Source organism: Pteropus vampyrus, unplaced genomic scaffold, assembly GCF_000151845.1.
Source record: "Pteropus vampyrus isolate Shadow unplaced genomic scaffold, Pvam_2.0 Scaffold34, whole genome shotgun sequence".
Classification (NCBI taxonomy): domain Eukaryota; kingdom Metazoa; phylum Chordata; class Mammalia; order Chiroptera; family Pteropodidae; genus Pteropus; species Pteropus vampyrus.
Genome location: NW_011888815.1, coordinates 1,284,098 through 1,303,231, shown reverse-complemented (window position 1 = coordinate 1,303,231; position 19,134 = coordinate 1,284,098). Strand labels below are relative to the sequence as shown.

Below are 19,134 nucleotides of genomic sequence, written 5' to 3'. Positions count from 1 at the left end.
TCGAATGGAAGGCACGGCCTAACGAGCTTGTTCCGATCGGCCGCACAAAGGGCGAAGTGGATCTGTTTCCAGCCTGCCTGTTAGTTAGAACATCCCAGAAATGCTTGAATTTACCTCCCACGCTCCTCAGCCCATCTCATCCACACTTTTCTTTAAAGCTAAAGCTAAGCACCCAGGGAAAGAAAGGGTAGAGAACATCTTATGAGCATCTGTCACACACATGACCAGCCAGAGCTGGAAGCTTGACATTCATTCAGTGCTCACAAGGACCCTCTGGGGTACATACAGTTTTTATCCCGTTGTATAGAAGGAGGAACCAAGGCAAACTCAGAGAGGTTAAGCCACTTGCCCAACATCACACAGCTAGTGACTGATGGATCTAGCATTAGATTCCAACTCTTTCTATTCCATAGTCCATGCTATATGTCTGATAGGACAAAGGACCAGACTCAACTGCTCAACTGTAAACTCTGTGCGAACAAGAGACAAGCCTTAAACATCTCTATATTATCCGCAACGCTTACCAAAGAAAAGGTCCGCCTTCAATGGGCAATAAAAGATCGAATGAATAAATGCACGAATAAACAACTTATTGAAATAAGATATTTTCGTACTTCCTTCTTAAGGTGGTTTGTAGCCTGATTTGTTGATTATGTTTTACGATAAAGCCAAATGCAGAGTGACACCAGTGACCAAGGAATGTTAGCTTCTGCAGCAGACAGCGTGACTCTGGCACACCATGTGAAAATCTATACCTGTATGCCTTCTTTTTAAATTTCCACCACCTGGTTGGGAAACTATATTCCTTCTTATAGTTCTCGACTTATTTATCTTAACATAAAGAAGTCTCAGTATCCCTATCCACTCAGTGGATTGGAAAGGAAGCATGGTTTAATGAAAATGTCAGGGTTGCTGGACAGAGTAGGTTCCAACCCCAGAAAACTACTCAGCCTTTGTGACCCTTAGTTCTCTTGAGTTTCGCAGCGGGTAATGATACCCTCCTCACCTCAGCAGGTAGGGAGTAGCAACTTCCAAAATGCACCAATGTTAAGCTTGGGTATAACAAAGGTGGTTGGCTGACCATCACCCAAAGTTTTCCTGAACGGGTATGCCTTCTCTCAGGAAGGATAATTGCGGTATGCTGAATAATGGCTTCCCAACGATGTCCACATCCTAATCCCTGAAACCCTGACTCTGTTCTTTGATGCAGCAAAAGGGACTTGCAGATGTGACTGAGTTACGGATCTTGAAGTGGGAAGGCTACCCTGAGTTATCTGAGTGGACCCATTGTTATCACAAGGATCCGCAAAACCAAAAAAAAGGCAGGAGGATCAGAGGAATTGGAAAATGCTAAGCTGCTGGTTAGGGGCCACAAGCAGGTAGCCTTGAGTAACTGGAAAAGGCAAGGGACCAGATTCTCCCCTAGAGCTTCCAGAAGGAACATAGCCCTGCTCACACCTTGATTTTAGCTCAGTGTAACTCATTTCAGCTTCTGACAGCCAGAACTGTAAGATAATAAATGTGTGTTGTTTTAGGTCCCTACATTTGTGGTCATTCGTTATAGCAGCAACAGGAAACAAACACAATATCCCAGCCCAACCTCTGGCTCTCACTCTAAATCAGATTTCATCGGCTCTACAACACAAGTCTCTCTCCATCACCCAAGCAGTGCAGACTGAGCTATCAACCAGAAGGCCACTTTACTTATATGCAAGGAGAATCTACCTATAAGACAGAATCCTCATCTCGGCATGGCCAGCACCTTCTCTCCCAGCAGGCAGACCAGCATGGGTAGTCCCCCCACATATGGAAGGACGCTGAGAAACATGGAATTGGTACAAGGAGAGGCAGATGAGTCACCCTGCTCCCGGACTCCAGCTCAGAGCCCACAGAAGGCACAGTCTTGCCAAGGGAACCCTTGTACCTAAGTCTCTTGGCTAGAATGCTCTCTTTCTTGGGTGGTATTCAGTACTGCCAACATCGCCTTCTGAGAAGCTCCTTTCCCTATCATACTTGGCTGACCAACACCTTTTAGGAGGGTTAGTTGTGTTCTTTCTTTAAAATTGTGACTATTAAAATAAGTGATACTTGTGAAGCACTTAGAACAAAAGCTCAGCCAAAAGTGAGCACTCAACAAATGTCAGTTATTATCATTATCATTATTCATATATTTGATCTAGTTATGTTCAAGTATAGAGGGAGAGGGGTCTTTTTCTCTTTGAGGTGACTTTATTTTCTCACTCTGCTTTTTATGCCCTCGTGATAAATTTCCAAGTTCTCCAGGAAGTCTTGCCCCTTCACTGACTGCACAACAGTCAGCTGGCATCACTGCTGGATGATCAGTAAGACCCTTTTCAATAAATCAGAAAATGTACGTGACGCCGTGAGTTCAGTGCCTGGCATAGAATAGACTCATCGAGTATTTATATCCTCATTCATTCGCTCTCTGTCAAGGCTGAAGTGTGCCCTCAGAATTCATATGCTGAAGTCCTAACCCTCAGTGCCTCAGGATATGACTCTTTTGAGATAGAGTCTTTAAAGAGGTGATTAAGTTACAATGAGGTCCTTAGTGTGGTCCCTGACCCAAACTGACTGGTGTCCTTATAAAAAGAGGACAAAGAGATACAAAGGAAGTGCACACATGGAGGAATGGTCATGTGAAGAGGGGTCAACAGGGTGGCCGTCTGCAAGCCAAGGAGAGAGGCCTTGGAGGAAACCAATCTGCTGGCACCTTGATCCTGGACTTCCAGCCTCCCGAACTGTAAGAACATAGATGTCGGTGTTTAAGGCACCCACACTGTGGTATTTTGTTATGGCAGCCTAGCAAACTCTTCTTTCAAGAAGAGATTTTTTTTTTTTGTATCTCTGGACAACAGAAAGCCATGTCACGGCTTAAAAGAAAGCCCTGATCCCTCTGTGGGCCTGAAAATCTCTGTTTTGTGACAAAGGATGCACAATTCCCACCAGGACTTGGCTGCTGTGCCCGGCACTCAGGAGAGGGTGTCTCACTTCCAGACGAAGGTGATGCATTAGCTTCACAGTTCTCCCGAGGGCCCACGTGGGGAGAGGTGCGGTGTAGCCCCACAGAGGAAACACCACTAGTACTGTGGACACAAAAAGCTGTAAAATCGCAAATGACAGATTCGTGACTTCCCTGAGGGGAAAAATAGCAAGAACAGATGGGTCTCGAGGCTGGGTGGTTTCATTTAAATCTTAATAAATAACAGATTGATAATTTAATGAATGCAGTAAGAAAAGAATAGCAAACCAGTACCAGCAAGCCAAAACACAATTTTGCCACCCTAGTCTTAACGCAGTATAATTTTCCTGTGAGGAGGGGGACAAGGTTGCATGGACAAATTATTTCCCAAGAGATTTAAAGCATCTTCTCTTAGCTGAAAAAGCTAGACACTTTGCAATAGAGTTACATCCAGAGCAACACAATGCACCCCATTTTCCCTGTGCACCTTCTCATGGCGCCTCTCTGCATGACAGTCCTCTACATGGGCCCAGGTGATTTTGAGGCGATGGGGTAACATGCGGGGGACACAGAGCAAGTACGCCCAGAGCTCAGGATTGTCTGTCCAGGAGATCGCTTATCTAGCAAACTCGGCCTGCTCACAATCACTTCTCCTTCCTCATCTCTGGAGACCTCAGTGAAGACATGCCTGGTAGATGGAAATGAGCACTAGACGAGGAGTCCGAAGGCCTGGATCACAACCACACCCCGACTCTGAAACTGGATGAGTGACTTGGCTTTTCATCTGAAGTGAGATTAACACTTCCCACCTTGCAGGAATTTGTTGTAAAGAGAAAACAAGGCCTACTCTTTAGAAAACAGTAGGCAAATAACTGGAATTCAACAAATGCAAATCTCCCCCACTTGTGCCCTTCAAACAGCACAGTGCACAGGGGCCCGCGAGTGTATGCTGCGTGGATCTTGACTTTCTAGGTTATCCAGGCTCTCTGGCTTTATGGGCCACCTACACTGTCTCTTCCTCAAGCTCTTATTTAAATAGATGTTTTGGAAAATGCAGGACTAAGAACGAAGGTTGGAGATGAGCCCCAGATACAAAATATCTTAAGTGGGCCGTCCAGTTTTGTTAAATGACTCAGACAAAACAAGCAAGTAGAAAGGATGGAGAGGGAGCCAGAGCTGAAGGCGCCAGCTCTTCAGCGAGCAGGAGACCAGTGTTCAAATGGCTCCCAAGGCAATAAGGATGGAGCGGAGTCAAACCAGCAGGAGAAATTTGAGCAGTTAAAGATGACTCAGGCAAAGAACTCGACCCCAAGCACCCCTGCTTTCTCAACTGAGTCCCCAGGAGGCTGTCTGAGGACTTCATTTGTGAGCATCATGACTTAAGCCTTGACAGAGGGAGGGAGGGCATCTTTGATAAATACATACTCTGAATCAGGCTCTGTGCTTGTCGCACCTGTGTCCACAAAATCCCTGGCCTAATGGGACACATATCAGTGAAATATGTTTCTAGGACCTGACACAGGTGGAGTTTGCCACATGGGACTGCACAGCACATATTAGGAGTATAGTCTTTGTATTCAGACACCTGGAGTTAACGGACAAGCATTACTTTAAAAAATATGATTAATTTGAATAGATGCTTTTTTGAAGTAGGAGTAGAAGGGAAGGGAAGGGCAGAGAGGAACTGATCCCCAATTGGGATGAGGACCCACATGGTTCAAGAGAACTAATGTCCTGATCTCATTTGCTTCCTTCCATTTTTAAAACAACTCTACTTTCTTCCCTTCCAGCTAGTGGGTGCCCTGTTTGGTTTACCAAGCTTCTGAGTCCATTTTCAGAAAGAAAACATAAAATAAAAAATTGTAGAAATTATAATAGAATATAATACACATGAAAAACAAAGAAATGAGCTTCTACCCAAGAATTGCGGGTGACTTTAGAAGGCAAATAAAAACATTAGAAACAGAAATAATAGTTGAAAGTTTACTCCTTCACTGGGTTCCCAACCCTTGGCTGCATATCAGAAACCCTGGGCAGTTTCTTTAAAAAATTCAATTTCCCAGCCCCATCCCTAGAGTTTCTGGTTTAAATATTCACTAATTTCACCAATAAATTTAGATAATTTCAAATTCCCTTGCAAATGCAAGGCTCGGCATAAATTGCATTTTCTGTATTACATTAGTTTACAACAACCAGAGCCAGAAGTGGGATTTGTCACTTGTTAAAACCAGGCAGGTCACCAAGCGGCCCAGACTCAAGCATGAGAACAAATTAATTGTGCACCATACCTTTGTACTCCCATCTCAAATGACAAAGTACCTGAGGCACAGCTTACCTCCTTTCCTCATTCACTTTAGCTATTTAATCTCACCCTGAAAGCTGAGGGATTGTCAAACTAAGGAAAGATTTATTTTTAAGAAGATAGCTTTTACCATCGGGAAAAGCTTGTTCCTCCAAAAATGCCAACACTGCTCCTTGCAATGATATCCTCTGTGCCAGGATTTTATTTATGAATTTTGGACCCTGCCTTAGTCTAAAAAGTGGAGCAACTTGGCTGAGCATCTGCAAAGGATTCCATCTGCTGCCGGCCAGACAGAAGCTGGGGATTAGGAGTAAAAGCCGGGAGCCCCCAAGCTGATCAGCCAGTGTGCCCACACCCCCGAGGTCCAGCTCTCTGCAGACAGAGCTCATTAGCCAGCGCATAGCATTTGTGAGATGCCAAATAGAGCTGAAGGAGAGGAGCGGAGGAGGAGAGGAGCTAGAGAGGAACCAGAAGTGGAGAAAGAAAGTGGACGAATTTTGTTCATTCAAAATGGAATGCGAGTAAAGCGTAACGAGTATTATTACAATGGTGATGGCCCTCACTGGAATTGCTCTAGTTTGGACTTGCCCCTCTGAAGTGGGTGGCTTCTGTGCAATGCGGTTTTCTTGGGGCCATGGTCAGCCTCACCTTGGTCCCCTTCAGTGCTGTGGAGCCTCTCAAAGAGGGATACCTGGGTCCCACTTCAGACCCACCAGCTGTCCGTGCATCGGGCCACTTCTTCAGACAGTTGTCCCCCTGTAGTGATTCGGCTACTGTTTGGGCAGCCCTGGGGCTTCTGCTTCTTCCCTACGCTTTATGCTTCCTCAGGTGGAGGCTTCTGCACCTTCCAAAGCCCTCAATGAATGGAACGGAAAAACATTCTTTTCTTCCCTTGACATCGTACTACCATCTAACTTTCCCTGATGGTATGAGTGGCTCCATTAAGCCTCCTGCCTGCCAAAATTGCCAGACCAGAAGTAGACAGCAAGCTCTACGTCTTCATATGCCCCAAACTCCGGGGAGCATGTCAAGCCTTCCAAGAGCTCCCTTGCGTAGTCCAATCCACTCCATCAGTACCGCAGGGGAGTGGACTGCCTGCTGGTTTGCAGGTCAGCAAACACTCCGCCAGGGTACAAGATGCCCCAACTGCCCTCCTTCCAAGCACCCTCAGTCTATACAAGGGAATCTCTCAGAGTCCCATCACTTGATTTTGTGGGGAGCAAAAAGTCTTTCACCTCAAGCAAGTACTTCCTATAAGCCAAGATGCCAAAGAATCTAATTTCCCTTTCCATCTCTAGGCTGATACAGACCTGGGGGCTTACAGTCGAGGACTCCAAGGCCAGTTTTGCTACCTCTTGAAACTCATGAGGGACCCCTGTGACTTGTGGCTCACTTTAAAAATCAGAGTGTCTGAGCCTTCTTACTTTCAGATTTGCACTTTGAATGCCCATTCTGGGACAACAGAAAAGTCTCCCTCAACATCCTAGTACATAATTTGCTTTGGTAGATCGATTTATTATTCTCAATTCTTCTCCCTCATGTAATACTATTCAAATTCATATCCTTAGCCATGTACTGTTGCAATATTTTCCACCATGAAAGGAATATTGCCATGAGAAGAATATGTCCTTAGTAGCTGCTAGTAGCATCCTGTTAGCTAGATGAGAGACATATGGAGCAAACTTAAGCTTGACCTGCAGCATCAAGAAGAATTTCTCTGGCTGACTGTCAAATTCATGAATAAGATAAATAATGTCTGTTGTGGGAGCCACTGAGATATTTGGGGTTGGTTGTTATGCAGCATTATTATTATACAGTAACAGCTGACTAATATACTCACTATATGCCAAAACATTTTGTTGAACACTTATTTATTTCTCCTAGCAACTGTATGAGATAGAACACTATTAATATTATCCTTGTTTTACAGATGGGGAAACTGAGACACAGAGCATTTAAGCACAATTAGCAAATGAAGGAGATAAGCTTCCAACCCAGTAATCTGACTCCAGAGCTTACACTCTAACCACCCTGGAACATAAAACAGAAAGAGAGAAGGGTATAGCTCTGTGTTCTTCTATGTCTGTATCCCAATGCTGACCTTGGGCTCAAAGACACAATGGCTGCTTGTGAGCTCCCTATCAGCACAAGCCTGACCATATCCCTAGGGCTGAGGCCATTTTCCTAGCTCCGTCAGTGTGTGCGAAGAGAAGGAGACAGGCTCCCATTCCAGAATGCATGACCCTCCCTTGAACTTCAAGGAGGGGAAATACCATGGGAATTCTACCCAAGGAACAAGCCTGTCTTTGTGAAGTGCAGTCATCCAATGTTCTGCACAGCACTGCACCTCACACATCATTCTCTGACTGTTTTTATTCTTTCTAAGCAACTCTGGATTTTTCTTTTGAATATTATATTATTACACAGTTGCCAACTTCTGGGATTATACAAATAACCTGGCAATAGCAAAGCAATATGCTGTCCGGTGTTCAAATACCACCACAAAAACAAAGCAGCCTACGGTGCCAGTTCTCATTCACAGCCTGCAAACAGAAGCCGCACAAATGAAGGCCACCCACTCTCTCCCAGTTTTTGGAGAATAGAAGCAGGCTGTTTGGTCCTAAGATGGATTTCACTCTTCGACTTTCAAAATGTTCCTCTGTGCACAGGGAGAATGCAAAGTCACGTTCTTTGGCAGAATAATTTGTCAACGTGATTCAATGACACACTTTTTTCTTTAATCAAAGTTATGATGGGCAGCAATGGAGCTTACAGATCTTCAAATTATGCACAAACTAGCAATTCTGAGGGTCAGGTTCATGTCCTCTTTACTTACTGCTAACTCCAATGCCTAGCACAGTGGGCAGTTGATAAATATTTGTTGAATAAATAGACATAAAAGGGACTTGGTTTTTGGGTGCTGCATATGTTAATTCCCAAAATGCAAGATTAGGGCAAACTAGGAGAGAGTAATGAAAACTGGAACCCCTTAGAAAAGGAAAGATGGAGATGTAGCCAGACTTTAAGTCTTTGATATTCACCAACAACACTAATACTTTGTAATCTTTGTTTCAGCAAGAGAAGCCAGCTTTGCCCACCCGACGACCACATCCCTTCTTTTGCTAACAAGTCCTCCATCTTCTTTTGATGAACTCCCTTTCCTTAACTCCATGGTTGACCTCAGATATGGGCATGTGACCCCAGCTGGGCCAGGCAGATTTCTTTCATTCCAGAATGTGAATCTTGAGCACACGGATCCAGAAAATGGATCAGCCCCTTTAGGGGTGTTTCTAAATAGCCCATCTATGAGCAAGGAAGCAGGCCGGGCTTTTCACAGGCAGACTGGAGACTGCCCCAGAAGACAATGCAGAATTGACACCAGTCCTCCAGCACTCCCACCGATCCATTGTTTTTTATTCTTTCAGCCGAAGTCCTTTCCCTGAACCTTTCACTGCAGACTAGCACAGAGCAGAGGGGAGAACCCCAAGCTTGAAACAAATCTACCATAAGAAATAAGTTACCTCTTCTTGGGGCCTCTGTAGTATTAAGGGGCTGGGATTAAATAACCACAAAGGAGCCTTGTACGTTGGATCAATAGAAATTGACCCCTGGAAGCCCTAGGTCTTGGCGACACAAAGCTCACATTGTCAGGGCCAGTGAGGCTTGGAGTTTAAAGCAGTTAATCCCCTGGCTGGATGACTCGGACAAAGAGGATTAACCCTCAGATGAGAGTCATCATCCAAATATAGAGCAATCCCAAGCACAGCATCAGAAATGGAAAGCACCCCCAACCTTCTCCTGGAAATTCTTGCTCTCTAACCCTTTCAGTAAGCTGATCGATGAACCCTCTGGCACCCCAAGATCAAGGTGTTAGACCCTCTCCATGTTCCTCCACCACCTTCCTCCGTTCTGCAATCCAGAGCTACAGCATTTCTCCTTTGATATGCGCAGGTTTCTTTAAGGTACTCCAGGTCTGGTAAACAACTAACCACGCAGAACGTACATGTGCCAAGGTCTGTGTTAGACATCAGAGTTACAGTGGTAAAGATGACATGGTCTCCACTCTCAGGAAGTTTCACTGTAGTGAGAAAGCACCCATAGGGTGTCATGTACCCTGCTAAGCACTAAAGAACCCTCAATAACCCCAGAAATTAGATCTCATTATGACCATTTTACAGATGAGGAAACTGAGGCCACCATGGAACCAAGAGATCACCAATCCTATGATGTGAACACTGCACAGCTTCTCTGCCAGAGACCGGCCAGCATCACCAAAAGAAGAAGAAAAAAAAAGTCACTCATGATAGGGACTGAGAGGAGAACCCAGCCGGCACCCCACCTCATTTCCATATTGCCTCTGAACAATTCTAATCCACCTCTTCATCATTCTCCTTGAGCTTATTTTCTATTACTTTACATATTAAATTTCTGCTTTTACATTGTTTTCCTATAGCTTCCTCTTCCTTAAGGTTTAATATTTATGCATTAATTATTTTAAAAAATAAGTGTTTGCATTTAATCTGTAGATCTTTAAATGACCATGAGTGCAATGTGTTCATCATTTATCACTGGGGTAGGAGTGGTACTGAGTCCCATGTACCTCCAGACTCAAGGTCAAAAACTCTTGACATTGCTGCGACCTCTCCATCCCCATCCTCTAGCCTAGACCCTATAGCTTGAATAAATACCTCCAATGCCTTGGATCTGAAAAGGAACCTGCCCATGAAATATTTATTAAAACAAAACCTGCACACTCATGAGTAATGATGGATGGTACATTCATACAGGGACACATTCTGTTCCCTGTCCTTAGCAATATTCATTTGCAGGTTTCTATCGGGAGAAGACCTTGAAAACTCACATTATCCCTGTTTAGGTGAGTTGTAGGAGTCTAGAGCTCCTGCCAGCATATGTACCATCTAGGGTTGACAAAGGAAGCAGCTCTCGGCTTGAACAGCCAAATTCCAGACCCAGACATCTGTGACTCAAGAAGGCCCAGAGGTCTGGCCAAATTACCTTTCTTCCATCTATGCAGAGCTGGAAGCAAAGGAAATGAGGTTATGCATCCTCTTCTCCAAGGATACATTTAAAAGTCTGTAATTTCTTTTCTCTGGGCCTCAGGTTTTCCATCTATAAAATGGAAATGAGAGAAAGGATATGGCCTATATGATCTAGCTCCTCAAAGAAGTTCAGATCAACTCCATTTCTCAGTCACCAGTTAGGGGAGAAGTTTTCATTGCCTTTTGGAAACAGAAAGTTAATATCACTCTCTCCATTGCCACCCAAGACAGAAGCAAGCTCTAACAACTGAAGGGAACAAGAAGTGGGTCAAACAGACGTATCTATAGAAAACAGAAAGACTTGTTAGGGCCACAGACTTCTGTGTGGTGAGCTGAAGAAGGGAATCCATGGTGTGGGTCTTCACTTCTGGAGAGGAGATATTGTTGGGTGAGCTGTAATCAAAGGTCAGGACAGCAGAGAGCTTTGGCCTTTGCTGCCAATGCATCTGAGAGCTCCAAGGGAACATGGAGTATATGTTCCTCGATCTAGAGGAGGCCAGAATGGCAGCAAAGGAGATGGTGAGTACAGAAACCATTCGCTGCTGAGTACCTACTAGGTGCCGAAGACTTAGCTCATCACTCTTATTTCCTGCCCAGGCCAGTGAGAAATAACCAGGAAGAAGCTTAGGCAGTAGAGCAACCACAACAAAATTAACTCATTCACGTACTCAATCTATTGCATGCCTACTATGTGCCTGGCACAGGGAGAACAGCAGACTTTTGCAGGAGAAGACACATTGGGGCAGACCAACTCAGAAATTTTCATATGGAAGTCCAACAAACAATGGAACATTGCAGAGCTGAGCTAGTGGAGTGACATTACTACACAGAACAGAAGGTTGTTTCCCACAGAAGCCCCTTGGAAATCTCTAGCCCATAAGGCTGATTATCATCTACTTAAGTCCTTCAGCAAGTATGATGGTCCTTTAATTAACAGTTAGACCAACATATTTCTAAGTTCAGGAGCATGTAGGCAACAAAAGAGTACTTGAGTATCATTACTACCACTACCACCACCACCACCATCATCATCATCATCATTATCACCATCATCACTTTACAACTGAGGAAACCAAGGCTCAGAAAAATGAAATAACTTGCTCACATTACATTTACACAGCTAGAAGGTAATGAAGCTTGAGTTCAAACTCTGTCTGGTAACAAACCCACTACTCCATCCTATGTCCCATATTGTCAGGCTTAGTACCCACACATAAAAATGGAGGCCACTTTGCTATCTCTTTCTCCTACTTCCTTCTGGGCTTCCATTTTTTTTATTTCCATTATTGCCCCCCCCCCACACACACACACACAGAGGAAACTACTTGTAATTGCGGTATCTACTTTTTCTTTTTTCACTCCCCCAGTATCATTGCAAACAAAACTGACGCCACGTTCAGCCACACCATGAGGAGGAAACGAACAGCACCTTGAGTCTGAGATTGAAGTCATTCCCACTCTCCCCTTTTCCTACAGGGCTATTGCCTACTTCTCTCCTTTTATAAACAGGAGCACATTATGCAAGATGCTGTAGATACAGGATTTTTTGAAGCAAGCTGGTGACACTCTTTCACTTGGCATAAAATCGATTTAAATAAGTTTCTCCCTTTTTCAAGATTCTTCCCTGTTCCTGCTCAATCTTAAATTAAGAGCAGTACAATAATAACGCAAGAACATCACACCCCTGAATTTCAGCCACCTCTCTCTGGAGGATTTTGTCTCCTTTTTTGAAAATATGAGCTATTTTTTAGTTTCCACTTGTTTTTCTTTCTTACTTATCACCACACATTGCTTTCTGTAAGATATAAGCAATTGGAGCCTTCCCATTTAAAGTCTGTTTTTAGATCACGAGATCCACAGTAAGGCTCCCAGAAGACCTTGGAAAGAAAAGAAATAACTTCAGGGAGTTACACTTCAAGATCCACCAAAGCAAAGATTTGCAGTCACCTCCAGTGGTTAAATGGTTCCATGAATTTGTTCAATAAGTATTCATTGAGCACATACTATGTGTCAGGCAATATTCCGAGTACTGGTGATACAGCAGTAACTTGGCCCATTGAAGGGGCAAATAAATAACATGTTAATTTTACTCAAATATATATCTATTTCTTGGACCTCTTGCTTCAACTCTAGACTCATATATACAACTACATACTTAACATATTCCGTGGGTGGCCAATCGAACCCCGTAACTGTTTCTTCTCCATCTCAATAAAGGGAAACTCTTTCTTGTCCTCCATGTCAAAATATGTGGGATCACCCTCTACTCCTTTCTTTCTCTCATAACCTAAATCTAACTTAACAATAAGTCCTATCTGCTCTCTCGTCAAATATATCTATCCAGCATGTGGCCACTTCTCACCTTCTTAGCCACTATCCACTCTGGGCCAAACCACCATCATCACTCACCTGGATCATTGCAAATGGCCTCCTGACTGATCTTCTTGTATTCACCCTTGACCGCTAGAGTCTATTTTAAGTTCTAAAGCTTAAGCGATCATTGTAAAACATAAATCAGATCATGACTACCTGTGCTCGAAATTCTCCAATGGCTTCCTCTCCCACTCAGAGTAAAAGCCAAAGTCTATAGAGGGCCCTACGAGACCCTGTATTACCTAGCTCCCTGCTATTCTCATCTCATCTCCTACCATGCGCCCCATCTCCTGGTTGCTTCTACATGAATCTCCAGAACATGCCATCTGTTGCCTCAGGACCTTTGCACTTGTTTTCCCTGCCTGGAAGGGTCTTCTCCCAGATATCCATTATATAAAATGCCTACCTCCTACTCCACCCTACTTCCCTACCCCCACCCAACCCGGCATTCTCCATCCTCCTTTTCCTACTTGATGTCCTTTCATCACCTGATATTACGCATATTATTTGTCTCCCCCAACTAAAATGAATACTTCATGAGGATGGATCATGTTATTTTTACTGCTGTATCCCCTGCCTATAACATGCCTGGCACACAGAGAACACTCATACATATTTCGCAAATAAATGACTATTTAGACATAATATATTTATGTCTAAAGTAGGTCAGCCATGGAAGCATAAAAAAAAAACACAGAAAAAAAAAAAAAAGAAAAGGAAAAAAAGAGGAAGTCACAGGCATTGCTCATTCGAGAAGAGTCCAGGAGAAAAGGAGCCTTAGCCAAGGGGACTTTAAATATTAAGGTTTCTATGATGGATTGATTGCAAAAATATCCTCAATTCTTCCCCTCCCTAGATCCATGCTCTTTGTAATGTGACTGTGTAGCTCCTGCCATAAGAGTCTGTTCCCTACTACTTCACTCTGGGCTGGCCTGTGACTTACTTTTCTCAATAGACAAGGATGAAATAACAGTGTACCAATTGTAAGTAAGCCTCAAGAGGCCATGCAAGTGTCCACTCTCTCTCTTGGACTCCTGACCTTTATGTGAACATGCTGAGGTCACCTACTGGAGGATGAGAAACCACAGAGAACAGAGCCAACTCTTCCCAGCTGAGGCCACCTTACAGCAGCCAGCCCTCGGCCTCACCATCAGCAGACCCAAATCAACCAAGTACAACCCAGATCTGTAGACCTATCCAGCCAACCCATAGACATGAGAGAATAATACATGGTTGCTGTCTTAAGCCACTAAGTTTTAGGGTGGTTTGTTCTGTAGTCTCATTGGCAACATCAGCCTTAATGTGTGTGATTAGTCCTTAGGGTAGGCATCTAAGATGCTTCGCTCTGAGTATGTACTCACCAAGGAAACCTTCTCTTTGTGATTTAGTTTTCATGAAGGAGGGTCTGTAGGAAGAAGACACATTAGCCATGTTACACAATGTCTCAGCCATTACAAATCAATAGACTGGCATGAAGATGAGCAAGGTCACTATGATATGGTTATGACATAGCCAGAGAAACAGATCAGGTTTCTGAGGCAGCAAAACTAAAAGCTAGACCTTGGATGGGGGAAATTCACAGAGGTAAATGGTACTTTTTGAGGTGACTTAGAGGACATCCAGCCAGCCACTGTAACTGTGACCCAGTCTCACCACATCCTATTTCACAGAAACTTTGACAAAGTTCTCAGGCCCCCGGACCTATTTCTGTCCATGAAATACACTGCAGTAGCCTTACTGCACCCAGGACACAGGATCTCTCCTGTGAGATGGAGCTCTCAAATCCCAAAATCATGCTCTCTACAGGAACAAAGTCTCAAAAGGACAGAGCAGCAAACTGATCTTCATATTAAACCTACAAGATGGAGGCCTCGAATAAATTCATCACGATATTACATAAATGCATTCCATGGTACACCAAAGATCTGTACATTTCCAGTTGATTCCAACACCTTTCTATAACCATAAAAACTAGTATTGCTCTCAAAGAAAAAAGAATAATAAGTAGCAAGGACAATGCCTGTAGGACTATTCAATAAAGGTGACCCTTTCTTTCATTATAGGGGAAATGAAACAAATATAATACAAAAGTTCAAAAGAAACGCAAACACAGTTCTTAATCTGGATGAAAGATATCTGGACACTGTTTTGCACTGTCTCTTTCACTCCTGCACTTCCAGCTGCCTCGCAAAGATTAAGCCTCTTCCTGCTGCATTTGTTTATGCTCTGAGTGACCACGGAAACCTATGTCTACCATCCGAACTTCTAAACATACACTGTAAGATTTCAGCCAATTCCTTAAACAAGAGCTCAGGACATGAATCGTAATGACAAATATAAATCTTACGAAGTAATACCTCGGTGGCATGGTCATGTTACCCTTCTCACCTCAAGTCCTACTTCTGTTCCCCTCACTCACTCAGCCACAGCCTCCTTGGCCTCCTCTCTGGTTTCCCTATGAACACCCCTCCCTCCTGCTTCAGGGTTTCTGCAGGGCTGTTACTCTGACCAGAATGCTCTTCTTCAGACATATGCCTGGCTCACTCCCTCATTTTCCCTGGGGTTTGGTCAAATGCCATACATCAGCAAAGCCTTCTCTTGCCAAGCTGCATAAAAAAAATAACAAGCTTTACCCTACCCTCTGGCAGCACTCCCCATTCCTTTTACCATACCTTATTTCTCTTCATTATAATGCATCATTATCTGATACCCTATCTAGTTACTTATTTATTTGTCCATTATCTTAAACACACACACAGTTGAGCTCCTTGAGAAGCTCTATTTAGTTCAATTTCATATTACCCACACAAAGATCAGTACCTAACACATAGTAGATATTCAATGAATAAACTGCCATTTTTTGAATGCTTACTTGTGCCAAGTAATTTATATATGACAATCATTTCACAATGAACAAATTTTTCAAGTGACTACTATATCATTAATATAACTCTAATGTTATTTCCATTTTACAGATCAGGAAACCGAAGCTCAGAGAGGTTAAGTAACTTGCCTAAGACCCTCGCCTAGGTCTGTTTGAGCATCAAAGCTCACGCTCCTTGCAGTGTGCCAACCTGCTTTTCAAATACCTTAATGATGGTTTAAGTGACAAAAATGGATGTGATACACATCTCTGGCAAAACATGCATAACACAAGAGCTCTTTGTTTTATCATTATTCATCGCCCACCACAGCTTTTATCTGTGAGACTGTTTTTCCATTTTCCAGAGAAGACTGGCAGTAACAGCTTTAGCTTTTCTTTATTTCTCCCATTTAGAGACAATCAAGGTCAGAGCTTTCCTTTGAACTGGGCTGGGACAAGAAGACAGGGACCCAAGGGGGAAGAAAGCAGAAGTTCAACTGCTCTGAGAACCTCTCAGAATTTTCCAGAATCCCTGTTCTTGTGAAGAACTGCTTCAAAACCTTCCTGGTCCTGGAACTTGGGAAAACAATCAATTAAAAAAGAAGAAGAAGAAGAAAAGAAAGCCTGACCTGCATCAGATGCATTCCTCCTTCAGTGCCAGCTTGTGTCTGTCTACTGGGGTCTGGTCACGTACTACAAACCTCAGCCCTGTTGTGATCTGTAAAGCTCTTCCATCCAGTGGCAATGATGTTGATGGGTGAGAGAATGATATGGGTCACTCACAGACCAGGGGACCGAGAGAGAAAGACCCAGTACCTACTGAAATCCATGTCATCCTTCATTTATGAGGGTTACATTTTAAAAATAATCACCACCACGATTAATTCCTGTTTCCTCCCTATTCCTGCCAATCTTTTTTTCACACCTGCATTTACTGAACTTATCATACTTCATTATTACAGGTGTTTCTCCTATACCAGGTATGAGATGCTGGGGAGTCTAGTCTGTGTTTCCGTCATCTCTGCATCCCCAAGGATTAACCCGGCCTCTGACACATACTAGGTGCCCAGTGAGTATTTGCTGACTCAAGAAAGATGCAGAATGAGCCTGTATTGTATCTGCTGCATTGGCTGGAGCAAACAGGACAAGTCACCTCTCCTGGAAAGGGCAGGAAGTGGAAATACAGAAGAGACTGTTGCAGACTAGAAGGACTCTTGAGCTGGTGACACACACACCTCTCATCCCCTCATCTGCCACTCCCTGAACCTCAAAGCCACCCACATTTACCTCCTGAACAGGCTTTTAAAAACTGAGCAGGAATCCTCCAGTGCCCCACTCCACTCCACCAGGCTGCTCCTATCAGAGCCCAAGACACACACATTCAGTTACCTTTAAACGAAGCTAGTTTGCCTGTTATTTCTGGTTAAAGGATCGTGTTTCAGCAGCCGGGCTGAACCCTGGACAGCAGAGATGTCTAACACTCCTCTGCGGAAGAAACAGCAGTGCCTCGCTCCTCCCTAGCTAAATGCATTTGTTCACCCATCCCTGCAGAACAAATCGTGCTCTTTTCCTTGCGCTAAAATCCATCTATAAACAAATCCTGTGTCCCTAAGAAACCGCTCCCACGCCCGCGGAGAGCGCCCTCCACATACAGAAATGCACACTCACAAACCCCAAACCAGAGCCACCAGGTGTAAGCTGCTTTTCATCTGTTCTTTAAGAATAAACCAACAACAACAAAATTCATCTCGTAGGAATAAAACTGAAACTAAAAGCAGTGGCTAGGAAGCTTAGGGAAACGGAGTTACAAATGTCAGCAGAATAAGTTGCAAAACTATGTACGGAGCTAACAGTTCGAACAGGATTTTAAAAACAGCCCTTGGGTACGCCACCTTCGCAGAAGCGCGCACCCTGGGGCGGCGGGCAAATCCTTGCTTTGCAGCATCCGCTTTCCAGGACTCTCCCTTGTCTTTTATTCCATTTACTACCAACATTCAGAGGTACCAGGGTGTATGTTTCAGCCCCAGCAGACGAGCCTGGGAGCCCCCAGTCCGCGCCCCAGCGAGCAGCGCCGTCCCCTACCTGGGTGGGAAATCCCGGGCGGCCGGCCCGCGGGTGAGAACCAAGCAGCGTCCGCCCTGGTGATCCCGGCGGAGGCAGGAGCCCGCGAGTGTCACACCTGCATCGCCGCGCCCACGCCGCCACAGCTGCCCGCCCTGGCGCGGCGCGCAGCGCGCCCCCGCCACACCGAGCACCGAGGGCGGTAGGCTCCTGGGTCCCTTATTCAGAGGGATCTGATCCTAACCGGCTTTCTTCTTGGCCTGGGCATTAAAGGTATTCGCTGCGAGGAGCATTTCGCTTCTAAATCCCCTTCTGATTCCAGGCGGAGTGTTTAGGTAGCTGGGTGGGAAAGGGACCCGGCGGAGCCCCACGCTCTATAGATTGGCAGATCAATAGATGTTAAACTTCTTATTTCTCAATTTTGAATTTGCCCAACTGATTATGGTCGGTCATCTCGCTTGGCTCTCTCTACCCAGCCTAGGGAGAGGGGATCCCCTTTCACCAACTCCAAATTAGGACATGTCAGAGGACAGGAATCATTCTTGGAAGGGGAATCCTCTGATAGCCCCATTCAGAAACTATTTTAGATAATGGATGTGATTAAATCGCTCTGTCCTTGTTACCCATAAGGGAACTGAAAATAACCTACTTTGCCAGTGGGGAGAAGAAGGAAGAGGTGGAGGGCTTGATGCATTAAACACCCCGCCCCCTCACCTCCACCCAGAAGTGGCCAGCAAATTCAACTGAAAGGCTCTTTTCAGGAGCAAGGCTCCTTCTAGGAGGCAGTGAGAAGCAATGAAATGACACTGGAAATTCAGACGTAAAATCAAACAATCCAATGCTCGGGTGCCTGGCCTCTAGGGTCTGGAACTACATTCCTTTCCAACAGTGCTGGAATGGAGCCAAGTCCTGAAAGACTCTTCCCTCCTCCCACCCAGCACAACCCACCGTCACAAGATCTTCAGTTCCATCTCCTGTCGCTACAGCCAGCACACTGTTAGCCAGCTCTTGTCTCTTCTATCCTTCAGGCCCCATCATCTCTCACCTGCTCACCTGGACCACTTCAAGGGTTTCAACTACTCAGCCTCCTAGACGCATTTCTTAAAATGTGACTGTGATCTTGACTCTTTCCTATGGAAAACCAATGCCCTCAGAAAAGCCAAAATTCCTTTTATTTAGTCAGCAATGAGCAGGCTGCTGCTGAACCGCTCTACCTCACCTCTTCATCCCCATCTTTCCCACGTGCTTCAGTCATACCAAACTTTTAATCCTTTGCACATGCCTCATTCTCTCGCCCCCAAGCCTTTGCATGTACTGTTCCCAATATCTGGAATACTCTCTTCCTCCCAATCTTCTTATCCCTGCCCAATGGCTAATGGTTCTCACTTCCTCCTGAAATTCTCCCCTCATCCCTGCACTGAGTTCTCCCTGCTCCAATTGCCTAGAGCCACCACTTCTTTCTCTACCACCACACCCAACACATGTCCCTGAAGTT

General features: G+C 44.6%; 1 protein-coding gene across 3 annotated transcripts in view; it reads right to left on the bottom strand.

The window, feature by feature from the left end:
- The window catches only part of SV2B (synaptic vesicle glycoprotein 2B), a 109,776-nt gene extending 92,602 nt beyond the window's left edge, over nucleotides 1-17,174 (bottom strand). The window contains exons 1-2 of one of the 3 annotated variants that reach the window (XM_011357271.1): nucleotides 16,968-17,174; nucleotides 10,299-10,412 (exon numbers count right to left, since the gene is read on the bottom strand). The gene's annotated coding sequence lies outside the window, so the exon portion shown is untranslated. Of the gene's footprint in view, nucleotides 1-10,298; nucleotides 10,413-16,207; nucleotides 16,305-16,967 lie in introns of those variants that run through there. The other 2 variants (XM_011357272.1, XM_011357274.1) reach the window with 2 other exon arrangements.
- Between the last annotated feature and the right edge of the window lie 1,960 nt (nucleotides 17,175-19,134).